At 42.7% G+C, this 14,397-nt stretch overlaps 1 protein-coding gene across 7 annotated transcripts in view; it reads right to left on the bottom strand.

The window, feature by feature from the left end:
• Gbf1 (golgi brefeldin A resistant guanine nucleotide exchange factor 1) overlaps positions 1 to 8,350 on the bottom strand; it is a 144,912-nt gene extending 136,562 nt beyond the window's left edge. For 4 of the 7 annotated variants that reach the window (XM_013017775.1, XM_013017780.1, XM_013017778.1 and 1 more), the window contains exon 1: positions 8,076 to 8,327. The gene's annotated coding sequence lies outside the window, so the exon portion shown is untranslated. Of the gene's footprint in view, positions 1 to 8,075 lie in introns of all 7 variants that reach the window. The other 3 variants (XM_013017781.1, XM_013017779.1, XM_013017782.1) reach the window with 1 other exon arrangement.
• Positions 8,351 to 14,397: the final 6,047 nt, after the last annotated feature.

Genomic DNA, 14,397 nt, shown 5'->3' with positions numbered 1-14,397 from the left:
GCTGTAGCTCAAGTGGTAGAGCGCTTGCCTTGAGCTGAAGAGCTGAGGGACAGCGCCCAGGCCCAGAGTTCAAGCCCCACGACCGACAAAAAAAAAAAAAAACAAAGAAAAGTACTCATTATCTTGCCCATGTAATTGTAACCACTCTGTACAGCATTTTCACAATTAAAAAAAAAAAAAACCACTAGAAAACCCAAAGTGGCATTGTAGCTCAAGAGGTAGAGCGGTTGCCTTGAGCTGAAGAGCTGAGGGATAGTGCCAAGGCCCAGAGTTCAAGCCCGACAACCGACCAAAAAAAGAAAGAAAGAAAAACACTGAAAAGATAAAATAATTTCTCTTTCAAAAAGCCAGGGAAATATACCTGAGAGCAACAATGAACTAATATATGAAAGGAAAATTACAAAATAAGATTACCATGATTATTATTTTAGACCCCCCAAATAAAACAAAAAAAAAATCTTGGGAGAGGGAGGGAAAATAAAAGATTAAGATGAGACTGATTGGGAAATCTGAAAATAGTAAGAGATGGTTAAAAATGCAGACCAAGTGGTTAAAGGGTATCTAAATTGAAACAAACCAGTTTGGATAACAGTTTGGCATTGTCCTATGAAGTTAAAGTACTTCATATCCTATTTCTCAACAATTCCTCTTCTAGAACTAGATCTCAAAGACTTTAACTAAAAAATATAGCAGAGTAGAGGGAAAGGGGATTAGCAGGACAGCACATGCATTTATTACAGCCTCAGTTTGATGATGATCTGCTCTGGTTTTTTGGTTTATTGTCAGTTCAGAGGATCTTGAAACTTCCTATCCTAGCACCTCATTTCCCAAATACAGGGATTTATATGTGTGATATCACAACCAGATGAAATTTTGGTCTTTTTTTTTTGGCCAGTCTTAGGGATTGAACTCAGGGCCTGGGCACTGTCCCTGAACCTCCCTGTGCTCAAGGCTAGCATTCCACCGCTTGAGCACTGCGCCACTTCCAGATTTTTCTGTTTATGTGGTACTGAGGAATTGAATCCAGGGTTTCATGCATGCAAGGCAAGCACTCTACCGCTAAGCCACATTCCCAGCCCAAATTTTGGTCTTTTAAGTCATGATTTTTACTGAATATTTACCTCTATTCATGCTATTTCCTTTCTGTTTCTAACGTTTTTTTCCCATTCTTGTCTACCTGATAAACCTTTACTCATTCCATCTGAAAGTCAATAAAGGAGTCACTTCACAATACGACAGACCTGGGTTTTTGCCCCAACTGTTTCTACCTATATGATAGTAGCCAAGTTTTTCTTTTTTCTTTTTTTCCCCAGCGTTGGGTATTGAACTCACAGCCTTGCACATGCTAGCTATGAGCTCTAACACTTAGCTAAACCCCTTAAGCAAGTGTCTTAACCTCTTTGAGACTTGTTTTATAGCTCATTGTAAGATGAGGATAACACCTCAGTTTGATGTGATTCCTAAAGGAGCCATGAAGCACCTAGCATGGCACCTGGGATATTTTTTTTTCTTTTTTCTGTTTCTCTCTCTCTTTTTTTTTTTGTAGGTTATGGGACCTGAACCCTGGGCCTGGGCGCTGTACCTTAGCTTCAACTCAAGGCTAGCACTCTACACTTGAGCCACAACGCCACTTCCAGCGTTCACTGCATATGTAGTACTGAGGAACCAAACCCAGGGACCCACCGGGGATATTATTAAAGCTTGTAAAATGTTATAATAATATTTGCTCTTAGATTTTTCTTTTCTTTTTTATTTTATTTTTTTCGGTTGGTCACAGTGGTTGAACTAAGGGCCTGGGTGCTGTCCCTAAACTCTTTTGCTCTAGTATTCTACCACTTAAGCCACAACCCTACTTCTGGGATTCTTGCTGTTTAATTGGAAGTAACAGTCTCACAGACTTTTATGCCCAGGCCAGCTTTGAACTGTGATTCTCATATCTCAGCCTCCTAAGTAGCTAGTAAGCCACCAGTGCCCAGCAATTTATAATACCTTATTTAGTCTATCTCTAACCCAAGTCTCTGAGTATCTCAGAAGAAGAGATCATGATTTGTTCATCTTTTTATCCTCAATACCTGAGACATAGTAAGAAAAATAGTCAATACATTGATGAAAGTGAACTAAGCAACTCAAGGGCAGCAATGCGAGGGAGGAACAAGAGAGAAAGAGGGAACAGCTTACACTAAGCAAAAGGAAAGAAATGTACAAATCACCCAATGTGGAAGAAATGGTTGTACTGTCAAAGTTCGTTGAGTTCCTAAGCTTTGTAGACCATGATAATGACAATTCACCTTGTGAAGTTTATTAAAATGTGTTTGTGATTTTAGTTAAATATCACTATCTCACAATACTGTGAAATTTGTGTAATCAATCTCAATAAAGAAACTAAAAAAAGGGGAGGTAGGGAGGGAAGGGATGGTAGAGGAAAAATAAAGGAGGAGGTAACCACACTTGAGAGGAAATGTACTCATTACCTTACTCATGTAACTGTAACCCCTCTGTACAGTATTTTTACAATAAAAGATATATACAAAAAAAGAAAAAGTCAATAAATACTGAATGGACAAATTAACTAACATTAAGAGTAGCCATCTAATTGTTTATTTTTTTCTGCTGTGGACACAGCTAAGATAGTAAGAGTACTTGCCTAGCAAGTGCAAAACGCTGGGTTTCAACCCCCAGAACTGAAATTTTTCTTTCAAATTGGGCTGGGAGCAACACCTGTCTAGCAAGCTCAATGCCTTGAATTCAAATCCCAGTAACACACACACACCCTCTTATCCAAGTAGCAAAATGATTCACTAGAGCTGTAGATATAGCTCAGTGGTAGAGCACTTAGTTGGCATGTAGTATGGCAAGTGCTCTGCTAATTGGGTTCATGTCCCACCACCAAAAGTAAGGCAAAAAAAACTTCATCTAACAGTTTCTCCAAAGACAAAACCCTCAGGGTTTTTTGTCTTTTTTCATAATGCTTTCATGTCTAGCAGAGAGTTGTGCAAACCAAGTAAACTTTGATGAGCTTTCTGAGAGGGTATATGGTACAGGGGAGCCTAGTAACCCTCAATAAGCCCTTCCCCAGTTTTTAATTCACTCAATTCCTTGAATAACTCAGAAATGTGCTAAAGATGCAAAGATATAACACTTGCAGAGATGCCCAAAACACACCATAGTTTTGTGGTTTGTTGTGAGTGAGCAAGAATTACTGAACTAATAAAAACTTACTATATTAAAGAGAATACCAAACCAGGAAAAAAGCTGGTAACCCAACAGGGTACAACTAGAAAATTCTTCCAAAGCTGCTTATCAGATAACCAGTTAATCAAAACTCCGCCATGTCATCTCCTCCCTCTGTGGGGATTCTGAAACTATCTCCAGAATTATATATTTAAAGCTGTCTTCTCTCTCTCTCTCTCTCATTCGTCTTTCAATCACTTAGCACACTCAGGTATAAGGATAATAGTTGGCAGAGTGGGATAAAGGAAAAAAATCTGTGAGGCAATGATTAAATCTCATAAAGCCTGCCCATCTTCTCTATCAGAGGTCATCATTTACTGAAAACTAAGAAGACTCATCATACTATGCTTGCAGGCTAAATAATAACAAACTAACTAGTAGTAAACGCCTCATTTAAGTAAGAGAATGAGTTCTCCAATATATTACAGACTCTACTATATCCTATATGTTCTCACCTAACTCATTTTACTCATTCATACTACCTGCCTGAGACGTAACACATTTGAATTTGTAACTTTTGTTTATATAATGGTATTTTCATGGTCATAGTCCTTTAGAGTACTATTGCTTTTTATGATCACTTCAGTACTATTAGAATAAATCACTAAAACTTCCATGGTCACTCTTAAGCACAGGTGGCTCACACCTGTAATCCTAGTTACTCAGGAGGCTGAGATCTGAGGGTCATGGTTCCAAGGTAGCACAGGCAGGAAGTCTGTGACTCTTTTCTTTTTTTGGGGGGGTGGTTGGGGTTGGGGCTTGAAATCAAGACTTGGGCTTGAAAATTCTTCCTTGAGCTTTTGTGCTCAAGGCTAGCACAGTTCCACTTCCAGCTTTTTGGGTAGTAAATTAGAGAAAAGCATCTCAAGGGCTTACCTGCCCAGGATGGCTTCAAACCTTGATCCTCAAATCTCAGCTTCCTGAGTAGCTAGGATTACCGGGCACCCACTTTGGTATTTTTACAGAATAATTATTTCTTTGTAGCAAGAGAAAGAGATAAGAGGCTTTAGGACTAAGAGGCTCAAGCCCTGAGTCAGACCCAGTACCAGCATAAAACAAACAAACAAATAAAAACAATACTTAGAAACTTCCATGTTCATCAGGGGCTGGAAGGTGGCTCAGTGGTAGAGTGCTTGCTTCCCATGCATGAGGCTCTAGGTTCTGTCCCTCAGCACCACATAAACAGAAAAGGCTGGAAGTGGCACTGTGGTTCAAGTGGTAGAGTGTCAGCTTTCAGCTGAAGAGCTGAGGGACAGTGCCCAGGCTCAGAGTTCAAGCCCCATGACAGACAGAAAAAAAAAGAAATAAAGAAACTTCCATGGTCACTTCGACAGTGTGCTCCAAAGCAGCACACTATTATATTTTTTTTCCAGTTAATTAAATGACTGTCAGGTGTGATAGCTGCCATCTGCAATCCCAGAACCAGGTAGGATGATCAGAAGTTCAAGGTCAGCCTGGCCTATATAGCAAGATCTGGCCCTAAAGAAATTAAAAAATAGCTGGGTACTGGTAGCTCATACCTTAATCCTAACTACTCAGGAGGCTGAGATCTGAGGATCACAGTTCAAACCCAGCCCAGGAAGGAAAGTCTTATCTCCAATTAACCACCAGAAAATCAGAAATGGCACTGTGGCTCAAAAGAGTAGAGCACTAGCCTTGAGCAAAGGACCTAAGGGACAGTGCCCAAGCCCCAAGATGAACCAGAAAAAGAAATACAGAAAAAGAGAAACAATAAAGATGAATAGTAGCACATTACATTTACATATCTTTTTCCAGCCTGAAAGTAAAATGAATCTGTCTTAACACAGCCCTACCATGCCCCAACAGCAGAATCTTTCTAATCAGTCACACGGATCCACAGGGATAGAGTGTGATCAATCAATTAGCAGTGGCATACCAAAGCTAGGATGATCTTTCCAGCAAACGTTCTATGAATAAAAGCAGGAGCTGTGTCTTCTTCCTCTCTCGTTATCCACAGTAGCCATTACAAATATCCTACCAATGAGGTTATTATATAAAAGTGGCAGTCACTCAGATTTCTAAAACATAGGGCAGTGAAATAGAAGAAGAACTCTGAGAACTGTGAGCTGAAACTGGGCCTGATGCCCAGCTACTAAGGAGATGTATCTACAACCTGAGTTCCCATTCTGCCAACAAGCATCACTGTCAAGACTGAAATGTACTGTCTGCTTACAGCCATTATTAAAAAGAAGCTTAAATACAAGTCTTGAAGAAGATTTGTTGGTAGGTGGGAATACTTCCTATCTAGAAAATGACCTCCCTTCCCTTCAGTGCTAGGGATCAAACCAAAGTCCTTGCGCATATGGAACAAACTCTCAACCACTGAGCTATACCCCTAGACACCAAATGTTTGGAATTTCCTTTGATGCAGTGTTTGCCTATTACATGAATATATCAATTCCAACAGGCACAGATACAAAATCAGGTCGATCCAACTTGGATTCTTTGTGATCTGACTATGTCATTTCATTTGCCACTTACAGATACTCTTTTGGAAATTCAACAACTTAGGATCAGCAAGTTAAAGGGAAAATAGTGTCTTATACCATCCCATCCCACATATTTTAAATCAATAAATGAAAATTATAAATGCTAATGTATTTATTCACATGCATTCACATGGGAGTCCACAATTTCAAGAGAGAAAGGGAATTAGGTAGGAGAGACTGAGTTCAATCATTCTATCATCCTTGATAACTGTTCCCTCCAATATGCAATAATGAGCCTCCTTGTTACTACCTCACCATGCAAAAGTGCAGTGCTCCTGAATGCCAGAGCCAAAATTAAGCCATAAGACATGATCACATACTAAAACAAATTCCAAATACACGTAACATTTATATCATGTCCAATACATATTGAAAGGCATTAGGCTGATTCTGCTTTTAGCTTACTACATGCTCTAGCTAAGGTACCACATGCACTAGCTAAAGTACTGCACATATATGCCACTATTGTTTTGTGGGGGGTTTTCCCTTGAGACAGTCTGTCCTTAAACTCAGGATTCTTCAGCCTCAGCCTCTTGAGCACTAAAAATGACAGGTTTGCAACACTACATTGTGTTGCATATACTACTACTTTTAAGAAGGGTGGAGCAGGGCTGGTGTCACACACTAGCACTTGGGAGGCTAAAGCCTTGAATTCAAAGTCAGCCTGTAAGCTGGATGCCTATAGTCTTAGCTACTCAGGAGGCTGAGATATGAGGATCAAAACTGGAAACCAGGCCAGAAAGGAAATCTGTGAGACTCTTACCTCCAGTTAGTCACCAGAAAACCAGAAGTGGTGCAGTGGCTTAAATGACAGAGCACTAGCCCTGAACAAAAAAAAATAAAGCTCAGGGACACTGCCCAGGTCCTGAGTTCAAGCCCCAGTACTGGTGTGAAAATAAAAAATGATTTTAAAAAGTCAACCTGGGTACATAATGAATTCCTGTCTTGAAAAAAAAAGTGTACTGATTGATTTCAAAGATCTTTCCTTAAAAAAAAAAAACAAGAAACTCAGGCCTGGGCACTCTGTCCCTGAGCTCTTTTGCTCAAGGCTAGCACTCTACTACTTAAGTCACAGCGCCACTTCCAGCTTTCTGGTGGCCAAGTGGATACAAGAGTCTTTCAGACTTTCCTGCCCAGGCTCGCTTTGTACTTCGATCCTCAGATCTCAGCCTCCTGAGCAGCTAGGATTACAGGCATGAGCCACCAAAGCCCAGGTAGATCTTTCCACTTACATCCTCCCCAAGGTCTAAAGGAGGGCATGTACTGTATACCTAAAAACATACAGGTTTGTGTTTTGAATTTAAAAAATGACACTATCCCTCCTCATCTCTAAAAGTATTCTTTACCTTTGATGTACTTTTATGGTTTTACAACACAGCAATTTATCAAAGGTCATCACTGTGCAACAAACTACACTCTTCATGGTTATGCTCCATCATTTACTCTGCTGCCCTGACCCTTCCATGATTGGCAGACCATCTCTCATAACTTTTTTTACACGCTAAATAATAGGCTACCAGTACCAAACCTCTGACAGTATTCAAATCCCTCTTTGCTGTTTGTCAAAAGTGTCTTAAGAGTGTCTTCCTGGTGAAGACTCATCTCTTTCGATCAAATAAGACCTGGGAGGAAATGTCAACCTAAAACAGGCACCAGAAAAGAATACTTTTAAAAGATGGCATAAAGGAAGAAACAAGCTCCGAAGATAAGTACAGTGTTTGCACACATATGCAGAATGCCAAATGAACCACCCTGTAAAAGGAAAGCCTTCTCATATCCCAGTTCCCCAGGCTGAGGGCCGCAACTCTTCTGACTACCTGAGACTAAGATGTACTGTTTCATCATTCAGGATTTCTGAAGCAGATCAGTGATATGAACAAGGTACTCACATATAAATGGAAACGCTATAGAACCTAGAGAGACTCCTACCTAAAGTCTGAAAACCCCTCAAATTATACATAAAATGATCCTTTAGTTTTGCTAAAAAGCTCTGAAGACTTTTGAAGACCAGGCTTTTTAGGAACCAAGAAGCTCTGAAAAAGAGGAGCCGACGGCTGTTAGGCCTGTGAAAACAGGAAGGCTTCAGGTACCCGCAAAGTATCACAGATCAGCTGAAATGACACCCCCCCCACCCCCGGCGGCTGAAGCCTGACCTTTGCCCCCTGCACGCCTCCTAGGTCCCTCCCACCATACTCCCCGTGTAATCCCAGAGTCCTGAGCCCCTAACCCCCCATCCCCACGCCGCTCAACTTTAAGATGCTTCCCTCTCATTCCCTATCGCGATGTCAGGGCGGCCTTCGCGACGCTGGAATTCTAGGAAGCTACTTCGCTGACCTGTCAGCGGATTCAAAATGGCGGGGCCTAGTCCCAGGACCGGCAGCCGCTGCTCATGTCCAGCTTGGGCCCCGGAGACGTCTCCCAGAGGCTCCTTGGCTCTGAAGGCAGATGGGAGAAGCCGCTTTTCTGGAAATTGATGCTGAAGTTAAGGTGGGGACGCACTGCTGGCCGGATTGAGTCGGCCCGGACTCGCGGCAGAGCCGGCTACCCTGCCTGTCAGCTCACTGACGTGGTACCTAGCCTCAGTCTACCTCGCTGCCTGGTAACTGCGCGAGCCCTGGCGCGTAGAGCCAATCACAGCGTGGTCTCGTAATAAATGACATTCCAGATATCCAATAGAAGAAAGAGAACTGGCCCCTGGAGGCGGGTAGTGGCTACAGAGGCAAGATTACAAGGGAAAAGAGGCGTGTATATAGGAAACAACCAACGGATACGAGGATTCGCTGAGTGACAGTTATAACAGCCAATAAAAATTAGAAGTTGTGAGAGGCGGTTGGAGAGGTGGAGTTAAATAGAGTTCGGTTGCCCCGTGCAGTTTGGCAGTGGCTGCTAGGCATTATGGGGAGGAAGGCTACGATTTGCTGGAAAGGGGGGCGGGGTCCATTTTGAGAGCTTGAGCGGGCGACCCTAGTCCCCCAGCCACATACTGTGAAAGACTCCCGGGCCAAGATGGTGTTATTGAAGAGACCACTCCTTATGCTATTTAGGAGATAGTTCTCGTGCCCCCTCGTCCTATAATTAGCCTTTTGAAACCCTATCCCAAACCTTATGTTCCCCACCCTCCCATATGCCTACCCTGAATGGCCTCTCATAGGTGTGTTTGTCCTATCATAGCTGTTTCTGTGTCTACTACCCCATTCCTACCACCTAGAAAGAAAAAAATTGGAGGTGGCAAAAACTGGGTATCTGAAGAGCAGGAAAGTGGGTCCTGAATGGAAGCAGGCCCTATGTTCACAGTTAATAGTGGCAAAAGAACCAGGTGCCATGGGCTGGGAAGGTGGCTCAGTGGTAGAGTGCCTGCCTTGCATGCATGAAGCTGGGTTCCATTCCTCAGCACCACATAAGCAGAAAAAGCCGGAAGTGGTGCTGTGGCTCAAGTAGTAGAGCACTAGCCTTGAGCTGAAGAGCTGAGGGACAGTGCCCAGGCCCAGAGTTCAAGCCCCACGACCGACCAAAAAAAAAAAAAGAAGAACCCTGCACCAGTGGCTCATGCCTGTAATCCTAGCTACTCAGGAGGCTGAGATCTGAGGATCGAGATTCAAAGCCACCCTGGGCAGGAAAATCTAACAAGAAAGGAAAAAAGAAAGAAAGGAAGGAAGGAAGAGAGAGAGAGAAAGAAAGAGAGAGAGAGAGGAGGAAGGACGGGGAGGGGAGAAGGAGGGGGATAACTTTTTCATTTTCTTTTTTTTTGGGGGGCGTCTCGGTCGTGGGGCCTGAACTCTGGGCCTGGGCGCTGTCCCTCAGCTCTTCAGCTCAAGGCGAGCGCTCTACCACTTGAGCTACAGCGCCACTTCCGGTTTTCTGGTGGTTTATTGGAGATAGGAGTCTCACGGTCTTTCCTGCCCGGGCTGGCTTTGAACCGCGATCCTCAGATCTCAGCCTCCTGAGTAGCTAGGATTAGAGGCGTGAGCCGCCAGCACCCGGCTTCTTTTTCTTTTTTTCAAGGTGAGCCCTCTACCACTTGAGCCACAACGCCACTTCCAGTTTTCTGGTGGTTAATTGAAGATAAAGAGTCTCAGGGACTTTTCTGCTGGGGCTGGCTTTGAAGCGTGATCCTCAGATCTCAGGCTCCTGAGTAGCTAGGATTACAGGCATGAGCCACAGATGCCAGATTAACATTTTTTTTCTTCTCGCAAGTATAAGGGCTTGAACTCAAAACTTAGCACGACCCCATTTTTGCTCAAGGCTGGCACTCTACAACTTAAGCCACAAATCCACTTCTGGCTTTTTTCTGGTTAATTGGAGGTAGAAGCCTCAGAGATTTTTCTGCTTGAGCTGGCTTTGAACCTCTATCTTCAGATCTCAGCCTCCTGAGGAGCTAAAATTAAAGGCCACTAGCATCCAGCTATCAGCTCCTTTTTTTCCACTATCTCTTATACCTTAGTCTGCAGGTTGAAACTTTCAGCTCTGACCCTTACATCAACCCTTGGACACGCCTTATATCAACCAGGAAAAAAAGCTAATCACACCGGTTAGTCCACATCACCAAAAACAGGAAACTGAAGCATTTCCTGTTTGCCTTAGAAATGTTAAGCAGTTCATTGCAGCACTATTCACCATAGCCAAGTATGGAATCAACCCAGATGCCCCTCAGTGGATGAATGGATCAAGAAAATGTGATATATATATATATATATATATATATATATATATATACACACACACAGTGGAATTGTACTCAACCATTAGAAAGAATGATGTATCATTTGCAAAGAAATGGAAGGACCTGGAAAAAAAAATTAAGTGAAGTCAAGCCCAGAAAAAGATTACATGTTTCCTCACATATGTGGAAACTAGAATTCATTTATAAATATATAAATAAATATTGTGGATGGTATGCAAGTATATACAAATACAGTAGATTCAGGGGAGAACTCAGTGTAATTCCTTTTTTTTTTTTTTGGTCAGTCGTGGGGCTTGAACTCTGGGCTTGGGTGCTGTCCCTGCGTTCTTCAGCTCAAGGCAAGTACTCTACCACTTGAGCCACAGCACCACTTCTGGTTTTCTAGTGGTTTATTGGAGATAAGAGTCTCACTGACTTTCCTGCGGGGGCTGGCTTTGAATTGTGATCCTCAGATCTCAGCCTCCTGAGTAGCTAGGATTACAGGTGTGAGTCTCGGCACCCGACCTAGGTATAATTCCTTAGAAAGGTAAAATCATAGTTCAACAAAATTAACACCAGGAAATGGGTAATTGAGATGTGTAGGGTGGGACCCAGGAGAGGGGTGTAGATGAATGAAGAGAAGAAGGAGGAGATTGAAGTCAAAAATTCAATGTATGGGGCTGGGAAGGTGGCTCAGTGGTAGAGCACTTGCTTTGTATGCCTGAGGCCCTGGGTTTGATTCCTCAGCACCACATAAGAAAAAAGCCAGAAGTGGCCCTGTGGCTCAAGTGGTAGAGCGCTAACCTTGAGCCGAAGAGCTGAAGGACAGCGCCCAGCCCAGAGTTCAGGCCCCACGACCGGACCTCCAAAAAAAAAAAAATTCAATGTATGTCCTACAAAATGAAGAGAAATGAGGAAAGGGGTGGGTTGAGACAGACAGATGAGAATATTGAAAGGGATGACTGATCAAGCTGCATCATAGTCATAAACTGCTTTGTTGAATGGCAACTCCTTTGTACAACTACTTAAAGATAATAAAAATAATAAGGAAAAAAAATAGCTGGGCACCAGTCACTCACACCTGTAATCCCAGCTGTAATCCCAGGATGCTGAGTCTGAGGATCACGGTTCAAAGCCAACCTGGGCAGAAAAGTTCGTGAGACACTTTTTTTTTTTTGATGGTTGGATATGGCTTTATTTGAAATTACATACACTCATTATAACTATTAAAATATGCAATGAAAATATTCATTAGATATCATTTAAAGTTTACATTTAGGTGAGACTCTTATCTCCAATAAAAAACACTAGAAAAACAAAAGTGGCGCTGTGGCTCAAGTGGTACAGTGCTCACCTTAAGCTGAAGAGCGCAGGCACAGCGCCCACGCCTAGAGTTCAAGGCCCCACAACCAGACCTCCCCCCCAAAAAAAAAAGAAAGATTGCCCTGAGGGTCAGAATCTAAATCAAATGGTCACAGTTGGTCCCTGGGCAAATGGGATAAGTGCAGACTATGAAGTCATTTTGGAATCAGGTGTGGGTGGCTCACACCTGTAATCCTAGCTACTCAGGAGGCTGAGATCTGAGGATCACAGTTCTTTTTTTTAGGGGGGGGGTCTGATCGTGGGGCCTGAACTCTGGGCCTGGGCGCTGTCCCTCAGCTCTTCAGCTCAAGGCTAGCGCTCTACCACTTGAGCCACAGCGCCATTTCCGGCTTTTTTCTTTTTGCTTATGTGGTGCTGAGGAGTCGAACGCAGGGTCTCAGGCATGCAAGGCAAGCACTCTACCACTGAGCCACCTTCCCAGCCCCTGAGGATCACAGTTCAAAGCCAGCTCAGGCAGGAAAGTCCATAAGACTCTTATCTCCAATAAACCACCAGAAAACCGGAAGTGGCGCTGTGTCTCAAGTAGTAGAGCATTCACCTTGAACTGAAGAGCTCACGGGCGGGACCCAGGCCCAGAGTTCAAGCCCCACAGCTGACAAAAAGAGAAAGAAAGGAAGGAAGGAAGGAAGGAAGGAAGGAAGGAAGGAAGGAAGGAAGGAAGGAAAGAAAAAATTTTGCATGTACATAAACTATAGAAACCTGAAACAAAAATACTGAAACTTGTTAATTTTTAATAAAGATTGGTACTGTATTTAAAGAGAGAGATTCCAGGTTGCCACAATATTTAGAATTGTCGCAGATTTAGACACCTGCAGACAATTTAGAATCTGCCTGCAGATTGAATGGGATTCTGGCATAGCTGTTGAATAGATCCAGGTATTCCTGGTGACTGGAAAGGCTGCCTAGAGGCATTGAGAATAGATAATAACAGTTTCCTCACTTTCTCCCACTTACATATAGTTTTTTTTTTTTTTTTGTCGGTCGTGGGGCTCTCCTACTTACAAATGACTCAAGTTTAGGAAAGTTCCATGCCTAACCCCATAAGAACATGATCTTAGTCTGGCACCAGTGGCTCATGCCTATAATCCTAGCTACTCAGGAGGCTGAGATCTGAGGATCACAGTACACAGCCAGTTCGGACTAGAAACTCCATGAGACTTTTATCTCCAATTACCCACCAGAAAACTAGAACTAGTGCTGTGGATCAAAGTGGTAGAGCACTAGCCTTGAGCAAAAAAAAGCTCAGAAACAACATTCAGGTCCTGGGTTCAAGCCCCAGGAACAGCACATGCAAAAAAAAAAAAAAAAAGATAAGAAACACTGGAATGGGAATGTAACTTAGTGGTGGACTGCTTGCCTAGCATGCATGAAACCCTGAGTTTGATTTACTCAGTATCAAATACACAGAAAAAGCTGGAAGTGGCATTGTGGCTCAAGTGGTAGAGCTCTAGCCTTGAGCAAAAGAAGCTCAGGGACAGTGCCCAGGCCCTGAGTTCAAGCCCCAGGACTGGGAAAAAAAAAAGGTGAAAAAAAAAAAGAAACATCTAAACAGCTCTTGCACACTAAGATCCTGGTCTTAGTCCAGCAGAGGATCTCATCTGTTTCACCCAAATCAAATAAGGGGAGGATGTTTTACCATAATCCCTCTTTCCATAGTACCACTGAGCCATTTTCTTCTTCAATGGAAAACTGGGATTTGGTCTCCTAAGCCAGTGTCAGAGAAGTCTTGTTGAGTCAATTGGGGAAAATCCTATAAAAATGAACCAAAACTCCCTGCTTTCCCATCTCTGCTTCTATATGCCTCCAAATATTCATCATCTTAAAATTATATTATTACACATTTAAAATTGGCAAAAGAGAGATGATAATTCCCTAATTTCTTTTAGCTAATAGCCATTAACTTATCTGATCAAACACCTTCCTTTCAGATTTTAGTATGGCATATTAAACTTCTACATTATGCCTAAGAATAGAAAGATGAAGAAGACATAGTGCTTATTCTCTTAAATTTTAGTGTCCGAGGGGATAAAACAAAAACTGATCACTTCAATACAGTGGGTGGAGTAAGATGGGAGTCAGAGGCTAGACATCTGGCTAGTCTCAGAGTTCAGGAAAGACTTCTTAGAATAAGAACTGAGTGAAACTTAGGAGGATGAGTAAATACTGGCAAGATGGAGATAGGCAACTGTCCGGAAATGTCAGAGGTGATTAGGAATATACTAAAAGATTGGAAATAAAGACAATGTCAGACACTGAAGGTCTAGTATGCCAGACTATGCTTGATCTTTATCCTAAGGACATTAAGAGCCATTGAGGGTTTTTAAGCAAAGAGGTGAGTACTCAGAGAATATTATGTGACTATGCTCTGGATTCTCTAGTGCATCCAAGCAACTTTACTTGTTCCTTGACAACTGTACCTGTCCCTCGATTCCTAACCAACAAGTACCACCTTGCCCACAGGACTGACTCTATATGGAAAATCAGCCCTGCAGGAGCTGGTTCGCCTGAGCAAACTAAAGGTACAAAGTGAGAGACAGAGGGTCCACACTTTTGAAATAAACGCAGGGGCTGAGGATTTCGCTCCGTGGAAGAGCGCTTGCTGGGCAAGTGCTG

Source organism: Dipodomys ordii, unplaced genomic scaffold, assembly GCF_000151885.1.
Source record: "Dipodomys ordii isolate 6190 unplaced genomic scaffold, Dord_2.0 Scaffold36, whole genome shotgun sequence".
NCBI lineage: Eukaryota > Metazoa > Chordata > Mammalia > Rodentia > Heteromyidae > Dipodomys > Dipodomys ordii.
The sequence above is the reverse complement of the archived record's forward strand: the minus strand, read 5'-3'. Positions and strand labels throughout refer to the sequence as shown.